The sequence below is a fragment of the Monodon monoceros genome, unplaced genomic scaffold (assembly GCF_005190385.1).
Source record: "Monodon monoceros isolate NGI ecotype Baffin Bay Population unplaced genomic scaffold, NGI_Narwhal_1 Super_Scaffold_21, whole genome shotgun sequence".
In the NCBI taxonomy this organism is placed as follows: Eukaryota; Metazoa; Chordata; class Mammalia; order Artiodactyla; family Monodontidae; genus Monodon; species Monodon monoceros.
Window position 1 is genome coordinate 85,118,599 of NW_021703778.1, and position 16,484 is coordinate 85,135,082.

The following is a 16,484-nucleotide window of genomic DNA, read 5'->3' on the forward strand; positions in this document are numbered from 1 at the left end:
TTTGTGTGTGGGTGTGGGTGTATAAAAAGAGGGGGAATGAGAGAATGAATCAGAAAACTGTCAGCATTTAATAAGAAAAGATTCTTCCCCCCTTCCAAAATTCACCACCCTAAACATAAGTTGCTCTTTATTAGTTTCTATTGATCTATATTTATAAGCCATATTTATTCAGGGATATATGTCCCTACTCTCTCTTTCTTTTTTTTTAGTTTCGCCGTGCTACGCGGCTCCCAACCAGGTATCAAACTCGTGCCCTCCTACAGTAGAAGCACGGAGTCCTAACCACTGGACTGCCGGGGAATTCCCCTTTCTTTTCTTACCTCTATGCTATAAAGATAGAGGATGTAAGAATCAAACCTATATAGTTTCATAGAGTAGACACCGGCTCTTCCGCCAGTTGTTTTCAGCTAAGGCATTACTCTTGGCTCTTCTGGGTTCATTAATGATTTTGTGAACACACAGCTCTCCTCTGAAAGGAGAAAACATCTTTTAGAGCTCAACAGGCTCAGGCATTGCTCAACGCACTGGAAACTCACCCCAGTAGAGCCATGTCTCATTGATGATGGTTGGGGTGAATATTTAAAAGAATAAAAAGGAGCCATTGATACTCTTAACAGATTTCAAGGGTGTCTCAATGAATACAAAGTCTTGTGCATACACAGATTTATGCAATAAATAAGAGGCTTATCTATAATTATTATCCTTGTTTCAACAGGAACACTGAGATATCTTTTAGTCACGTAAGACATGTCTTAATGTCAGACACATTTTCAACTGTACTGTATCTGAAGTCTAAACTGTTCAGTTCTTTTGTGCATGTGAGTCAACAGGCGGTATTGAAAACATCACACAAGAAGCATTTTTGTGGGTGCCCTTGGAATTGAGGTCAGCATGATTCATTCACATTTACATGCTGGACCTTGAGGCACAATGACAAAACTATCCCTGCTGTCCATAGTGGTAATGCTGCCAGCCAGCCCTATGTCCAGCCCACAGCTCCATCCAGCCAACCAAGAAGCTGTGCCTAGTGGGCAATCTGGGATCACCATGGGAGGATACAGGTTTGCTGAAAAGTGGGAAGAGGAGCAGAGAGAGAATTGTGCTCATACTGAGGATAAAGAGCAAGGAGTGGAGATGTGGACTTGGAACCATTTAGGTTGTAAGCAATGTTAGAAGGGGAGGAGGATCGTGTTTCAACTGGTGTTATGCTCAAATTGTGCTTTTAAATGTTAGTTTGAAGGGTATCCTTCTAAATAAAATTTTAGTTTATTATTTATTTTATTAATTTAATATAATAAAGTAAATACTTATTTTATTTATTAAATATAATAAAGTAAATAAAATAATAAAGTAAATATAATAAATAAAATTTTAGTTTATTATTTATTTTATTAATTTAATATAATAAAATAAAGTATCATCATCATAATAATGATGATGATAATTGTAAGGCCAACTGGCCCGAGGCAGGGGAACACAATCAGATTCACAGGTTGCATCAGACCGAAATTCTCCAGACCACCCAGTTCCAGAAACTGCCCTAGAGACTTTCCGGACCACCCAGTTCCAGGAACTGACCTGGGGACTTTGAACCCAGCCCAGCCTTCCCGCCTTTCGACTGGGACTAACGGTCCCCCAGGATACCCGAAAAGACCACCAAATAAGGAATACCCTGCACCCTCCCAGATTCACCACACCCCTTTCCCTTCTTCCCCGATAAAATCTTGCCCAACCCTCGCCCGGGTGCGACTTCTCTGGCCCCTTTCTCTCGGACCAGTGAACCTCGCCCGGGAGCGCTCCGTAATAAAGCTCACTTGAAGCTTTCCTCTGTTTCGCGGTGCCGTTTGTTAAGATCCGACCTTACAATAATAATACCCAACTATATGGTAAAACCCTCAGAAATCAAAGATTTTAAAGAGAAGGCTTAAGAGTCACATCAAAAAATGTCTTACACATTAAGTAATAGCCATCCATCCTCACAAGAGAGGCCTAGAATGAGGCAGTGGAAAAAGTGATGCCCAAACCTCACAGCCATGGGTACCTCTTCAGACGAGAAAGTTACTACTGCCAGGTGTTCACATCATGAACCTAGTATGTTTCATCTGTGTTCTTCAAGGAAAAAAAAAGGTAAAAACTTATTTCAACCAAGATGAAGAAAAATCACATCTTGAGCCCTAAACAGAATCTAATCTCTCTAGAGGTCATTGGTTCTTTAATAGCTACAGAAATGACCATCATCTATGATCTGCAGGACTTGCCCATATAACTTGCTTCACAAGAAGACTCATTGGCTGGGGCTCCTAACCAGGAGAGCTTTGCCTGGCCTGACTTAGGCCTCCCAGGCAAGAGCGCTCAGTCCTGCAATTCAGCACCCCTGCCTCCACCCCATCCACGAGGCCACAGTGCTGAAATGGCAGAGGGATGGTGAAGACTGAGGAAGGGTGGTAGCATTTGACAAGGTCCTGGTAGTCTTCTCAAGAGACTGGCATTTACTACTTTTCTATGCTTTTCTTTCTTTCTTAAAAAAACAAAAAACAAAAAAACTTGCATTTTTATAGACAGCAAACAAACAGAATGTGTATGTAGCTGTCTTCATATCTTATCAATGTTCATTTGGACTTTGAGACATTATCTTGGGCTGTGGGAGGCTGGGGTGGGAACAGAGGCAGGAGAAGCAAATTATGACCTTGAAAGGACACGTAGGTTCTTTCTTTTCCAGCATTTTACATGTTTTCTCCTTGTCTCTCTGCTCTGCTTTAGCATTTCCATGCACAGACACTGAACTCTGACCTGCCAAATGGGAGACCCAGCTCCCGTTAGTCCGTCTCTGTCCCAAGCTTTCTACCCTTCCGTCTGCCTCATTAAAAATTATACATATTTTATACTGGAGTAGGCACAATTAACTTGCTTTTCCCAGACCAGCCCCTGCCAGACAGAAAAGCACTTCCTGGATGATCACAGACAACAAGCAAACACATACCAAGGAAGTGAAAGTTGGCAGTAATCGTGCAAGTAAAAACGGGCCTCCAGGCAAAGTGTTCCCCTCCTCCTTAGCCGTAGGCTTCTAAGCTAGCAAAATGAATTCTCTTTCTCTCTGTAGCAGGGGAAATGGTTTGGCATACCAAGGAGGAGATTCTTTGGAGAATGGGGTAAAGCGGGAACGAAGGAGGAGGAAGAATTTAATGCTAAAATTAGAGTAGCTGGTACAGGCACACTGTACCTTCGTTACTTTCCCTCCCTGATTAAAGTCTGGCCCCTCCAGGTACCCAGGAGAGTGGTTGTTGAATCAGGTCAGAAAGCATATGAGCTCACCATAGAAGCCTCTCACTGTCAGATTTAGCTGTATGAGTCCCTTATGGCGACTGGCTCCAAACCAACATACAAAACGCTTTGGCTGTTATATCATTTAAAGGTGCAAAAAAGTAAGCAAAACTTTCATGCATGTCTGCTCAGTTACCACTAGGTCCCCATACTGTAATTTTCTAATCACTGGGAAGGACAACGGGTTGGTCACAAAAATCTGAGAGCTTTAAAACTCCCAAGGACAAGAACAGACACCTGAAAAAAAAAAATCCTCTTAACGCCATTTTAGTTATTGATGGACTTTGACAAGGCCAAGCATAGTGGTCTTGACCATAAAATACTCAGAAGAGTACCATCTGCCCTACTGTAGTCCTTCCCAGGCAGGTGTTTCTTGTAGAGCCAAGTATACAATTTTGTTAGTGTTCTACTGACTTACCAAGAAATACGAAGTAGAGTAACAGCACAACACTCCCATAGATATTGCAAATCTATGTCAAATAAAATCCCTCAGAAATTCACACCAGATTTTTGAAGGATTGGCTAGATTGGATATTTCATGACCTCTTGCAGTTTCATCTCACTTCCATACATAACAGCAATACTATCTCGCAGCTGTCTAACATTTTACTAATGAACTCCCCATACCTTTATTTAATTCTTACAAGAACCCTGACAAGAAAGCACATTATTGTGTAAGACAATGCAGAAGATTTAAGAGGCTTACCTGAGGTCACACAGGTAGGGAGTGGCAGAGGCAGGAACTGACCAGCTCACAGTTTCTAATGATAACTTGGGTACTGTCTACACTGTATCACAGCTACTTCCAGCTTGCCTGCTCCTAGGAGTTGGGCAGGCCTTGGGCTTACACATCCTCTACAGGAGGCCTCACATACACCAGTACTTGCTCTACATCTTAGAGAGCAGGAATGCCCTATTTTACTGGAACTGTTCTCCATCTGTCTCTCCCTCTTCCCTCCTTCCCTCCCTCTCTCCTTCCTTCTTCCCATCCTCTTGTCTATTCACCCAATTATGTAACGCATCTGTATTGAGTATCTGAGTACCTACAATACACAATGTACACAGATACCAAAGTGATGGGGAGAGAAGAATCATGACACCCACCTTACCCATTTTAAGGGCCAACTTAAGCTTAAATCTGTACCTGAAGACGTTTCTGCCTCTCTATTCTTAAAACTCCTTTTGCTCTTGTAACTGCAGCATGCAGTTGTAACTGGAAATATTTTGGTTTTCTGCAAAGTTGGGATTGACTGATCTCTATTTACACCATGTGTTCATAATAGCTCCACAGTGCAATTGTAAGATTTTTGATCAACATGCACACATCACACTGTTCTTTTTACTCCCACAGTGCTGAGCATTTTATATGACATAATATGTGCTAAATAAATTCTCAGTGGTTAACTTACTGTTGTTCTCTTTAAGTCTGTTGCAATATGGGCAGGTAGATGAACCATTTTACATCTAAATTCACCTACGTATTGTGGTTATTAATAATGCTCAACTGCTTTTCTCTTTTTCTGTATTTTTTTAGCTTAAGTCTCTTGTGCAACCTGATAAAAACAACTGAATCTTGTACTTCTAGGGAGCTAACGATTTCAAAGTAATTTATCTGAAAGCAATTTATTTGATTATCCTATTTCATATACCCCATTCCATTTCTCTTTTTCCCTAAGAAAAATATATATACAATTTCCCTTAGCCTCCTCAGAGAGGGCTGAAAGTTTAGGGAATCAGAAAGGGCTCTGGTAAGTGAGAGCACTAGTTCTTTCAGAATTTGGATCCAGTAGCCCCCTGTGAGTTAGAGATGAGAACATTATTCCCATTTCATAGCAAGCTTAAATAATATCCCTAAGGTCATATATTTAGCAAAGAGCAGACAGGAATCTAACACAGATTTTCTAATATCACATCCAGTGTCCTTTCTCATGTGTATATTTCTTCTCTTTTTAAAATAAATTCATTTATAATACGAAAAAGATAGTATTACTGAGACCAACGTTTTCCATGGAACCAAAATTCCATGGGATATTTTAAGATGTGACAGAAACAAAAGAAGTCCAATAAGTTTGGGAAACAACAGGCTAAAAATGTTAAACTGCAATATTTCTCAGGGCATTTAACCGACCATTGTGCATTGTTGTGTGTTGTGATTCTCCATGAGTGTGCAGCATTTCCCAGACCTTTTGGACTGTGGAACACATAGTACATGGCAGCTATGTGTACAGTGTTTCTCAAACTTATATAACCAAGGGATCATTATATTGCCCAACATCTCCTGAGATTTGTGTCCCAGAACATATGCTTTGGGCAATTATGATCTCCATCAATGCCTCTTTTCTCCCTACTAAAGTGTTTCATATTGTGGATTCTTGCTATGTCATGTCTTTAAATTAAAGGAAATGATGCTATCACCAAAAAATGGATCTTACTTCAATAAGATCACAAAAGAAAATGCAAATATGTCTTATTACACCCTACTGCCATTTGAAATTGCATTTGGTCCCTCAGTTATTAATTTCTTTTTACAGTAGTTTAACCTGTATAAAGAAGCACGTGATTTCTACCATTTAAACCCTATCAGTAAAATGATCGTTATGTCTTTTTAACAGAAAATATTCTCTTCAGATTTATGAGGTGCATCTGGCAGAGAAAAACTGTGTAATTTACACAGTTCATTACCACAGTGGTAACAAGAATAAGAATCACAGCAGCCCTTAGGATATTATAAAGCAAATCTGAAACTAGTCCTTGCTAGTGTTGGGCTCCATTTGGGGAAAAATACTTGGTATTTTATAGGTGTGTGGAAGAGAGAATTTGAGTTTCTATACCCTGTAGGAAGCACACATCAGAGATGTGCTTTTATATGTTAAAGAAAATGTTAACAGAAGACCAAAATCTATCTTCAAATATTTCCTTCTGTATCTCCATGCCTTTTAACTTGGGAAAAAAGATTTTACAAGCAATGGCCCTACGGCCTTATCTTTCTCTATATACAGACCACATCCTCATGTGTCTCACATGACAGGGTCAGAATGGAGCTGGTTCAATTAATCCAAATACTTCCATGCAGGGTACTGATTATCAAAACTGAATCCACTGTGTTTTCCTCTCCATCAGAAGCTCTGCAAGTTCTTGTGAAAAATGGGGAATTGCTAGACAGCAAGATCAAATAAAACAGAAAAAAAAACAATTAAAACTCTTGTACTAAGCTATCTCAGGTCTTAGGTAATAGAAAATCAGTGTGTATATGTTTCTGGAATTTGGGAACATAGCAAAAAATTGCAGAAGGGCTTTCAAGGGGTGAGACAAGTAGACAAAGTAGCATTTATTAGTACATAATAGCATAAACACAGAGTCTCTTATAGGTTTTTTTCCCCCAATTATTATGGAACACCTATCAATAGCCAATATACACACAAAAATCTCCAGCAGAGAATAAGAGTAATTAGAACAGGTGTTTATTGGGCTGGGAAATTAGAAGGGAGACTTCAGATTACACACTGAAGAGAAGCCCCAAAAGTGCCCTTGGGTTCTGTGAAAACTTGGAAGTGGAAGAAAAGGCCCCCTTACTATTTAAGTCCAGTGAAACAAATTCCTGTAGCATTCAAGAGGAAGGTGAGGGATACCAAACCACACCTGTACTATTCCAAGGGGTAAAAGGGCTAAAGCACAGTACAAGGAATTAGCATTCCTTATTGGGAGGGGGACTCCATTAGCCCATTATCCTTTTAGGCCAACATAGAAGTTAAAGATAGAATTCATCCATCTTATTCAGATTTACTCTGCCTATGTCATAGAGCAACAGTACCAATCTTACAAGGGATGAGAAAGTTTAACATTAACTAATATTGTTGAAGGGCATCTCTCATATGCAAACACTTTTTTAAAACTGATGCCTGTGTTTAAGAAGTCAGGTTACAGCTTACAGTAATCTTTCTACTTAGAAATTGGTCCCAGTAAGAATAAAGGACTAACACTTCATCTTGACCTCTTCTTACAAGATATATTCATTCATTGTTTAATGGTTTATAGTCTCCTCTCTCTCCCACTCAGATGAGAGCAGTAGGATCCATCTCTGATTTTTATTTCAGGTTTCTCAAGCTCTACCACTTGCCTTGTTCCAAAAAGTATACAGTACACAGTCAGTGGTCAGTGAATAAATGGATGAATATATAAATTTAAAAATAAATAAACTGAGGATATAGTATCTCAGACATTTATTCTGAACAAATGTTCTAAGTAATTATAAACTGATAGGCTCTGATTTAACCAAGATTTATGGTAGGTAAAAATTTTATTCCATTAAAAGTTGTTTTATTTCATCATGAACGATCTCTAGAAGCAACTGAAAGCACAGTGCATTTTTAAATTTTCAGAATGAGTTACTTTTTTTTATTACTTAGAATGTATGCAGTATTTTAAAGCTCCATATATATTCTAAATCCTTCTCTTTATATTTCCATGGGAGACATCTATTTTTAATTCCCAGCAGGAATTAGAGGTATCGGCAAATAGTCACTACACACTCTTCTATGTACACACGGGATGTATTAAGTGCACTTTCCTAGTTAGTAGAGTTACTCTCTAAACAAATACATTGTGTAACATAGCAGTTGAATAACACTCTATGTGCCATGTGCCATTTGCTGTTTCAGATGTTGGTTGCTCTCTAGGTCTTCATTGACCTTCTATTTAAAATTTAGTAAAGTTGCAAAAGTCTGTGAATAAGAATCATTCTATGAGCTTGTTTTATTATATTAGAAACTAGTGGAGACTGTGAGTTTCTTGTTTGTCAATTATGGACAAACATGTTTTTCCTGCTCCCAATGATTGGTATTATTTTAAAATGGTTTTAGTCTTATTTAATACTGAAAGCAACAAGAGAAATTGGCAACGGTAAAGAGTAATGTCAAACACCAGTTAATTTTAGACAACTCCCACCCTCAATGCACAGACAAATACTTGTCCTGGCAAAGCAAGACTGTGAAAGAATAGAATTAGAGTTTGCTTGCTGAACCCCTTAAGTCTGGGGAAAAATCCATACTTAATTTGTTTATTGCAGTGGTGAGTATTTCATATACATCAAGACACACTATAGTATATCCAAAAAATTGGAGTATAATTTCTCACTTGAGGAAAAAAATTGATTCCTTTATTCTGTGGATTTGTAGTTGTTGTTTTTCTTTAGTTGTCATCTAAGGGTTTGATTGTAGTCATATATGTTTCTTTGATGAGGACTAGAAATTTCATTAGAAAAGGTCCCAGGTGAGCTGTCAAGTATGTTATTAGATGTGTTTTGACTAAGAAAGCAAGAAGGGGCTTCCCTGGTGGCGCAGTGGCTGAGAGTCCGCCTGCCGATGCAGGGGACACGGGTTCGTGCCCTGGTCCGGGAAGATCCCACACGCCGCGGAGCAGCTGGGCCCGTACCGCAAAAAAAAAAAAAAAAAAAAAAAAAAAAAAAGAAAGCAAGAAGGCAGATTCAGAATGAGCATAAGCATTCAAATAATTCTTGTAACAAGAAAGGCTAATTATGATTGATCTTTTTTGTTGTTTTAAGAATGCCTGAGAGGAACTGGTGGTATAGATCTTTTATCAATGGAGTAAGTCTGAGTTCTAGGCCCCACGGCAACTATATGTTCCTTAACTATATAAGCATATTTCTGAGAACTTCCATCTTTGGTCTCCTTCAAAGCAGATGCTGCTTGGGTGGTTCTCTTTTGTCTGAGTGTGTTCTATCACTGAAAGCCAGAGTTAAATGTTCCCCAAGGATCGAGGTATGACCCATCATTCTATAATATATGCAGTACAACATACACATTACAGTGACTCAGAGTCAAACGGAAGGAACAGGAACTCAGCTTATAGCTCTTATTTCAGCAAAAGGCCAATCCTCACCTTTCATTTATATATCTCTGTTAAAGGCTCTTTTAGCCCAAGGGTTTTTTCTTCTCTCTCCTACCAGTTTCCTTTGAGAGTTGGCCTTCCATTTCAACTGACTTATTTTGTTGATAATGTTTCCTTTAAGATGATTATTTGCTTAAAGTTCAAGCTAATAAAAGTAACTTATCCTATTAAAAATATTCTGGGGAGCAGAACAACATTTTAGGATGTTAATTGCTCATGTTACCAGTCATCCATGAAACATATGCCAAAAATGCTCTAAAAGGTTCCAAAATGTCTCCTGCAGCTATATATCTTTTGCAGGTACAATTACGTGGGAACATAAATAAGAAAAAGTGCATCCAACATCTGGAGTCAGATGGTTTACTGAAGTAAAATTACAAAATTAAATTTAAATGAACTTAATTAAAAAGGGGAGAGGGATCCAATTTAATACGGCCATTCATCATGTCCTCATTGAAGTTTCTTCTAGCACCGGAAAAATACAATAAAGTTGGAATACAAAAGTTGGATAAAGCCCCTAATGGAGTGTGAAAAGATGACCAAAGAGACACAGTCAGGCAGAATATATTCTCTTTTTCTCCCTGCTATTTTAACGACATGGAATACCCAATTGTTTTGAAAAGACAATATCAATCAAGAAAACTGAGCTTGGAAACTTATCTGTTCCAACTACCTCTTCTGTTTAGAGTTTCACTGTACATACTTCGTCACTTAAGGATGGCGATTACTAGGTTTGGTTTTTAGTTCAATGATACATGGTTGAAGACTCTAACAATATGCAGCCAAAATTTTTTAAAAAAGGTCCAGATAGGAAAGTATTCATTTCAAATGACCTGCCCTTCCATTTTAATTCTCTAAAAAAAAGGAAGAATCAAAATACTGATCCCTTTAACACTGTAGTACTGAGTTCTGGCTGCTGTTTGATCAGTTTCTGTCTTCTTAGTTCTTAAACATTCTTAAAGCATCTTCTTAATTCTATGTGCTGAGAAAGACATATTAAGAAATGAAATTGCATGTCTTAAGTGACCTATCCATAATTATATGAAAACAACAGAATTTTATTTTATTAAATTAATTGACTGACAGATTCTAGAAAATATAGTCAATGTTATTCAGCAAATTTTCACTCCTAAGTAGTTCCTGCATACTATGGACATTGCTAGATGTTTGGTTTATGAAAACTTTATACCATCAGCTGACACTCAGATTCCCAGTATGTCATCTTTCCTTCTTCCCCATAAATATTTAATGTTGTCATACATGTCATTAGTACCTCACCTTCACATCCTCCTTATCTAAAGGACAGACTTTTAACCTCTCCCTTTGCAACCATAAAGCTAATCTAATATGGTACAAACTCACCAGTTAAGCAGAAAGCAAAAACAAAAAAATCCTTAAGCAGGGTTTCCCTGGTGGCGCAGTGGTTGAGGGTCCGCCTGCCGATGCAGGGGACACGGGTTCGTGCCCCTGTCTGGGAAGATCCCACATGCCGTGGAGCGGCTGGGCCCATGAGCCATGGCCACTGAGCCTGCGCGTCCGGAGCCTGTGCTCCGCAATGGGAGAGGCCACAACAGTGAGAGGCCCACATACCGCAAAAAAAAGAAAAAAAAAAAACCCTTAAGCAGAAAAAAGGAGTAAACAGTTGAGCAGGCCGGAAAAACATAAAACAGGAAAACTAATCAAGCATCTGAGACTGAAACCAAGGAGCAGATGATAAACGAAGCATTATCAATGCATATTTGTTGAGCACCTACTGTTTATCAGTAATGTACTGAGCACTTTCAAGTACTTTGCAGCCGTTAACATGGTAACCATGTGATAAGAAAGCAGAGGATAATAGCACTTATGTAACTTCCTCAACATTGTACAGCTGGTAAGTAACAAAGCCAGAATTCAAATACCACCCCTTTGATGCCACATCCCATGCTCCTACCTCTATCACACTGCCTCAGAAACTGCAGGTGGTAGGAACCATATTAAGGGCAATTGAGGAGTATAACAAGATTGAATTTTGGAGTGAGGATTGAGAAATAACCAGTGGTACAGGTGAGAATGAATAATGAATAATTTTAACTGTTAAGAAAAGTTCATTCATCTAAATCACGTGTTCTGTACTGACTCATAGCATTTGCTTCCCATAAAAAGTACAGAAATGTTACACTTTAAAATCCTTGCAATAGCTATACATTGTAGGAAAAGAAGAGAAATAGCAATTTTATAATTCATAACAACCCCAATGGTACTGATCGTCTGTGTCACTAATTGTGATCCCATTCTATCTATATCTATTTCATATGTATATACTTTATTTTTTCAGAGAACTGAATAGCTGATCATAAGCAGAAAACAGCTTTGCATTCAAAGTTATTAAGCCTAAGGCTTTAGATTCCATTACAACTTGTATTTTAGTCCCATAGATTGGCTGAACATCTATAGTGCCTCCAAAAACTACTGGACTATTACCATCCTTCCCAAAACAATGTTGGTTTTAGAACTGTCTTAGATGCAAAGAGAAAAATTTGAGTCATTTATGATTCAGATGCAGTTCTCAAGTCACTTTTGCAAAGACAGAAGGTCAGGACGAAGGGGAGGGTCACTAGAATTTGCAAAGCACACACCTTCACTCAGTTCAGAATGCATGGCATCAAGGATGAGCAGAGGGTGAGGTGACCAGTATTTTAGAAAATGTACAGGATGAGAGAATGCTGTACTTCTAAGGAAAAGTGGAAGACAGACATGTGGGCAGTTTTTCATTCATTCACTGCATCAAGGAATGGAACAGGTTGGGGGAGAAAAATTGGGAGGTCAGGAAGGGTTTAAATAAGCTGGTGGGAAAAAGCTGGAGCAAAGATGACAAGAGAAGGCCACTAAAGTGCAACAATGAGTTCCACAGCTGAGCCTGAATCTGATGGGCCAAACAGTAAAATATTCTTCTGATAAAAGGAATTAACAGGGTATTCTGATTAAAGATGATGAACGAACCACTGGGTTCGAGTTTCTGTGTGTTTGTTCTGAGTCATCCCACTCTTCTCAAGGACAACTGTCTCCTTAGCAACAGTAAAGTGGGAACCTCAGAACTCTTCATGTTCTTGGAAAGGTCTGTCTCACCATCCTTGAATCTTGTACTCAACACTCCCCTTAGTGAGATCTTAGTGCCCACACACGATCACTCTCTCTATTACTACTCCTATTCAATTTTTAGTCATTTCTGTATCCAATGGGATGATCCTTCCACTATCCTGTCCCCTCAGTTCCTGGACTTCCTCTCTTCCAAAGATTTCATCAGCCATCATTCCTAAGCCACTCACTTCCATAGTCACACCCTTCACTTTGCTGTTACCAGTAAGTGCAGCCCTTGCAAAACCTCAATTTCAAATATTCCTTTCCCTGATCATAACTTCTTATCTTTCCTGCTCACTCCCTCTAACACCCCAAATCCTACAATTCTACAACCCCACCAGGACCTAAAATCCACACTCTCAGTGTCCCTGCGATATCTCCCCCATGATATCCTCTCTTGCCTCCTCCTTTCCAGCTTAAGTTCCATAGATAATCATTAAAATTACATCTTAGCTCCTTCTCTGCTTTCGTGAACTTTTCTGATGAAATCTTAGGAAATCATTTTCTCGTTGAAGTCACTCTGGCAACCACTCAATGCCTACACTCATGAAGTCTGCTGGGCCTGTTACCTGGTAGATAATCAAGAGAGAACTTGTTCTCTTGTCTCAGAGCCTTTGTACTTACTGTTCTCACTGCCTAGAAAACTCTTCCCCCAGATATCAGCGTGGTTTGCTACCTCATTTCCTTTGCCTTATTTCAAAAAGTCTACATAGAAAAGCTTTACTAGGCCTGTCTACCTACAATTCAAGCCCTCACCACCACCTTGTGACATTTCATACCTCCTTCTCTACTTTACGTTCCCTCTTTAGCACTCATCTATATATAAAATACACATCAGAGAATAAAATACATAAACACCATATCTTTTAGATTTCTATCTTGCTTACTGCTCATCTCCTCTACTAGAAGGATATCCATGAAGACAAGGATTTTTATCTGTTGGGTTCACTTCAGTATCCCCAGTACACAAAACAATGCCTATTAAATACCTACTTGGTGATCAATAAATATCTGTTCAATGAATGAGTCCACAAATAAATGGATATATGAATGACTAGGGAAAGAGAAAACATAAAGTTATAAATGCTATTCACATGGAAATTAATATTTAGAGATGCCTATTTTTACTATGATATTTCCTGTTCATGAAATCAGGATTTGAGTGGGATCCTAGGATACAGTAGTTGTCATAGTGGTGCCATGACAATATAACAATATAGCTTATTGAACAATATAAAAACACCAAGAATTAAAGCAAATCCTTGAACAATTCTAAAATTACCGTGTTTAATCTTTATTTTCTTTATTTTTTTGTGGTACAGGGGCCTCTCACTGTGCGGCCTCTCCCATTGTGGAGCACAGGCTCCGGACTCTCAGGCTCAGTGGCCATGGCTCACGGGCCCAGCCGCTCCGCGGCATGTGGGATCTTCCCGGACCGGGGCACGAACCCGCGTCCCCTGCATCGGCAGGCGGACTCTCAACCACTGCGCCACCAGGGAAGCCCGAAGTTTCACTTTTGATGACATCTACTTTCTACTTGCTAAGACATTTCTCCCTCTTCCTCTCCCTCTTCCTTTCCCCCCAACCCCCACAGCACATAAGTAGATAGAGTCTAAAAGCTGATGTGCATGACCAAAGGACGGGATGTCAAAGCATGTCTTCTTGCCTGATATGAGGATGCAATCATAGTATGCTTATACACTTATGTTCTCAGCTCTCCTTGCCCTCTACGTTCCCAAAGAAAATTTATAACGTTTTAAAACGTTTTCCAGGATCATATTTGTGCCTTTACAATGTATTTTTATAATGTATATTTAGATAATTAATTAGAACTTTTTACAGATGTTTGATAGGACATCAGAGAACATATTATTAAAAACGATTTCTCTCCTTCTCCCCCAATTCAGTGATACAAAGATTGCCTTCTATCAGAGGCTCTCAATCTATCCCAATTTTCCATAAGTCACTGTGCTGTAATGACACTCTGTCAGATGCAAAAGTTGAAAATAAAAGGAGAAAATTCACTTTCGACTTTATTACACCAAAAATGTCTGAATGATAGATGGGACCACTGCAGATATGGTGGTTGTCTGGTTCCTATTGTTAGTCATGGGTTATTTTGATCAGCTGCAAAGTTTTAGTGGGTGACTAGAATAGAAAATATCTGCTGTTTTCTGGAGCTTCAGTGAAATGCTAATGAAAGTAGCTGAGATTTTAAAAACTCTACTTGAATTTCTATCAGTTTCCATTGTTTCATGATCCCGTTACTGAGAAGGGACCTTAGGATCCCTTTTTGCTGATTATATCTCACCTCCATTTTGACTTTGGGGAGAAGCAGAGGTCAATGATTGAGAAGAGAAATTATCTTTTAGTTGGGAACACTGGAAATAACAGTATCCAGATCAGCCAGATCGCAAGGAAGTTAGTTCACTAGTTGTCAGTAGTATGGTTTACTGTGATGAATAAAAACTATAATTTTCAGGCTAATTGGGTTAGCTATAAACACATGGAAATCTGGATAGAGTATCTTGAGAACTTTTCCCATACTTAACTTTATTCCTATCTTAATTCTCTTTGGTTACTTTCCCAGATTAGTCACAGAATTTTGTGACCCAAAGAAAGTTGAAACTAAGTTCTAACATGAGGACGGAATGGACCATACCCAGGCTTAAAGTTTTGTTTTCTTTGGAGAATAAACTGGTATGAATGAGGGTGGATTTAATAGTCAGAGAAGGTAAAAATGATGCTTCCATGTAGTTGGGGGGTCTTGAGATGAGGGAAGAAAATGGTACCACACATAGGTGAACATCTCCATCTTGGTTAACTTTGGATGGTGTTCAAATTTTATCCATAAAAAAACTAAATGGGGGCTTCCCTGGTGGTGCAGTGGTTGAGAGTCCACCTGCCGATGCAGGGGACACGGGTTCATGCCCCGGTCCGGGAAGATCCCACATGCCGCGGAGTGGCTAGGCCCGTGAGCCACGGCCGCTGAGCCTGCGCATCTGGAGCCTGTGCTCCGCAAAGGGAGAGGCCACAACAGTGAGAGGCCCGCATACCGCAAAAAAACCCCAAAAAACAAAATGGATGATACTCTTGGTTGGTATTTCATATGTCAGCCAATTTCTCTGACCCACATTCATTACGTTAATGTTCTTTTCTAGCACTCTGGATAAAAAATTTGGACCACTATGTTTTTTGGGTTTTTTTTTAACATCCTTATTGGAGTATAATTGCTTTACACTGGTGTGTTAGTTTCTGCTTTATAACAAAGTGAGTCAGCTATACATATACATACATCCCCATATCTCCTCCCTCTTGCATCTCCCTCCCATCCTCCCTATCCCACCCCTCTAGGTGGTCACAAAGCACCGAGCTGATCTCCCTGTGCTATGCAGCTGCTTCCTACTAGCTATCTATTTTACATTTTGGACCACTATGTTTAACTTCATCCATTATTCATAGTCCTTGATTGGTTTTAACATTAGTACATGAACTGGGAGCTCTGGAAGATTTTCTATAACATGTGTAATTGTTGAAATTTCCTGTTTATTATCTAGGTGACATTTTCCAATAATTATGCTTTTATTCTTAGAGGACATGTGATCAACAGTTCTTTTCAGGGGCAAAGACTATGGTATGTTCAAGCAAATTGTGTTTTTTTTTGACCCAAGACATTCTCACCCCCCACACCCAGTTCATATTGATTGTCTACAATGCTTGTAATGAAACAGAGTCAGAGAGTAAACTCAGGGCTATGGGGGTATATTTGTCTTAGAGATCAAACACTTAAAGCAGGATTTATGGAAGCAGAGGGCTGTGGGTCAATAGCTAAAAAAAACCCTGGACTGTAAACAAGTAAAGGACTTTCTGAGGTGTGAAGGAGAGGAGAAAGGAGACTGGAGGGGGTGGAAAGGAAGATAAGGGGAGGAAGATAAGCAGAGAATCTGGCTCAGTAAAAAGTATACATCTGAAAAGAATTAGAGGGAGGGAGGTCTAAGAAAGGCTGATTCACTTCATGGATCAACCCCAGAGACCCATTTCCCCCCATCTTGCTGACAGGGATCGTATTCTAAACATTTCTTCCATTCTCTCCCATGCTCTCTATCTGGAGGGATTCTAGGACACTGAAATTTAAG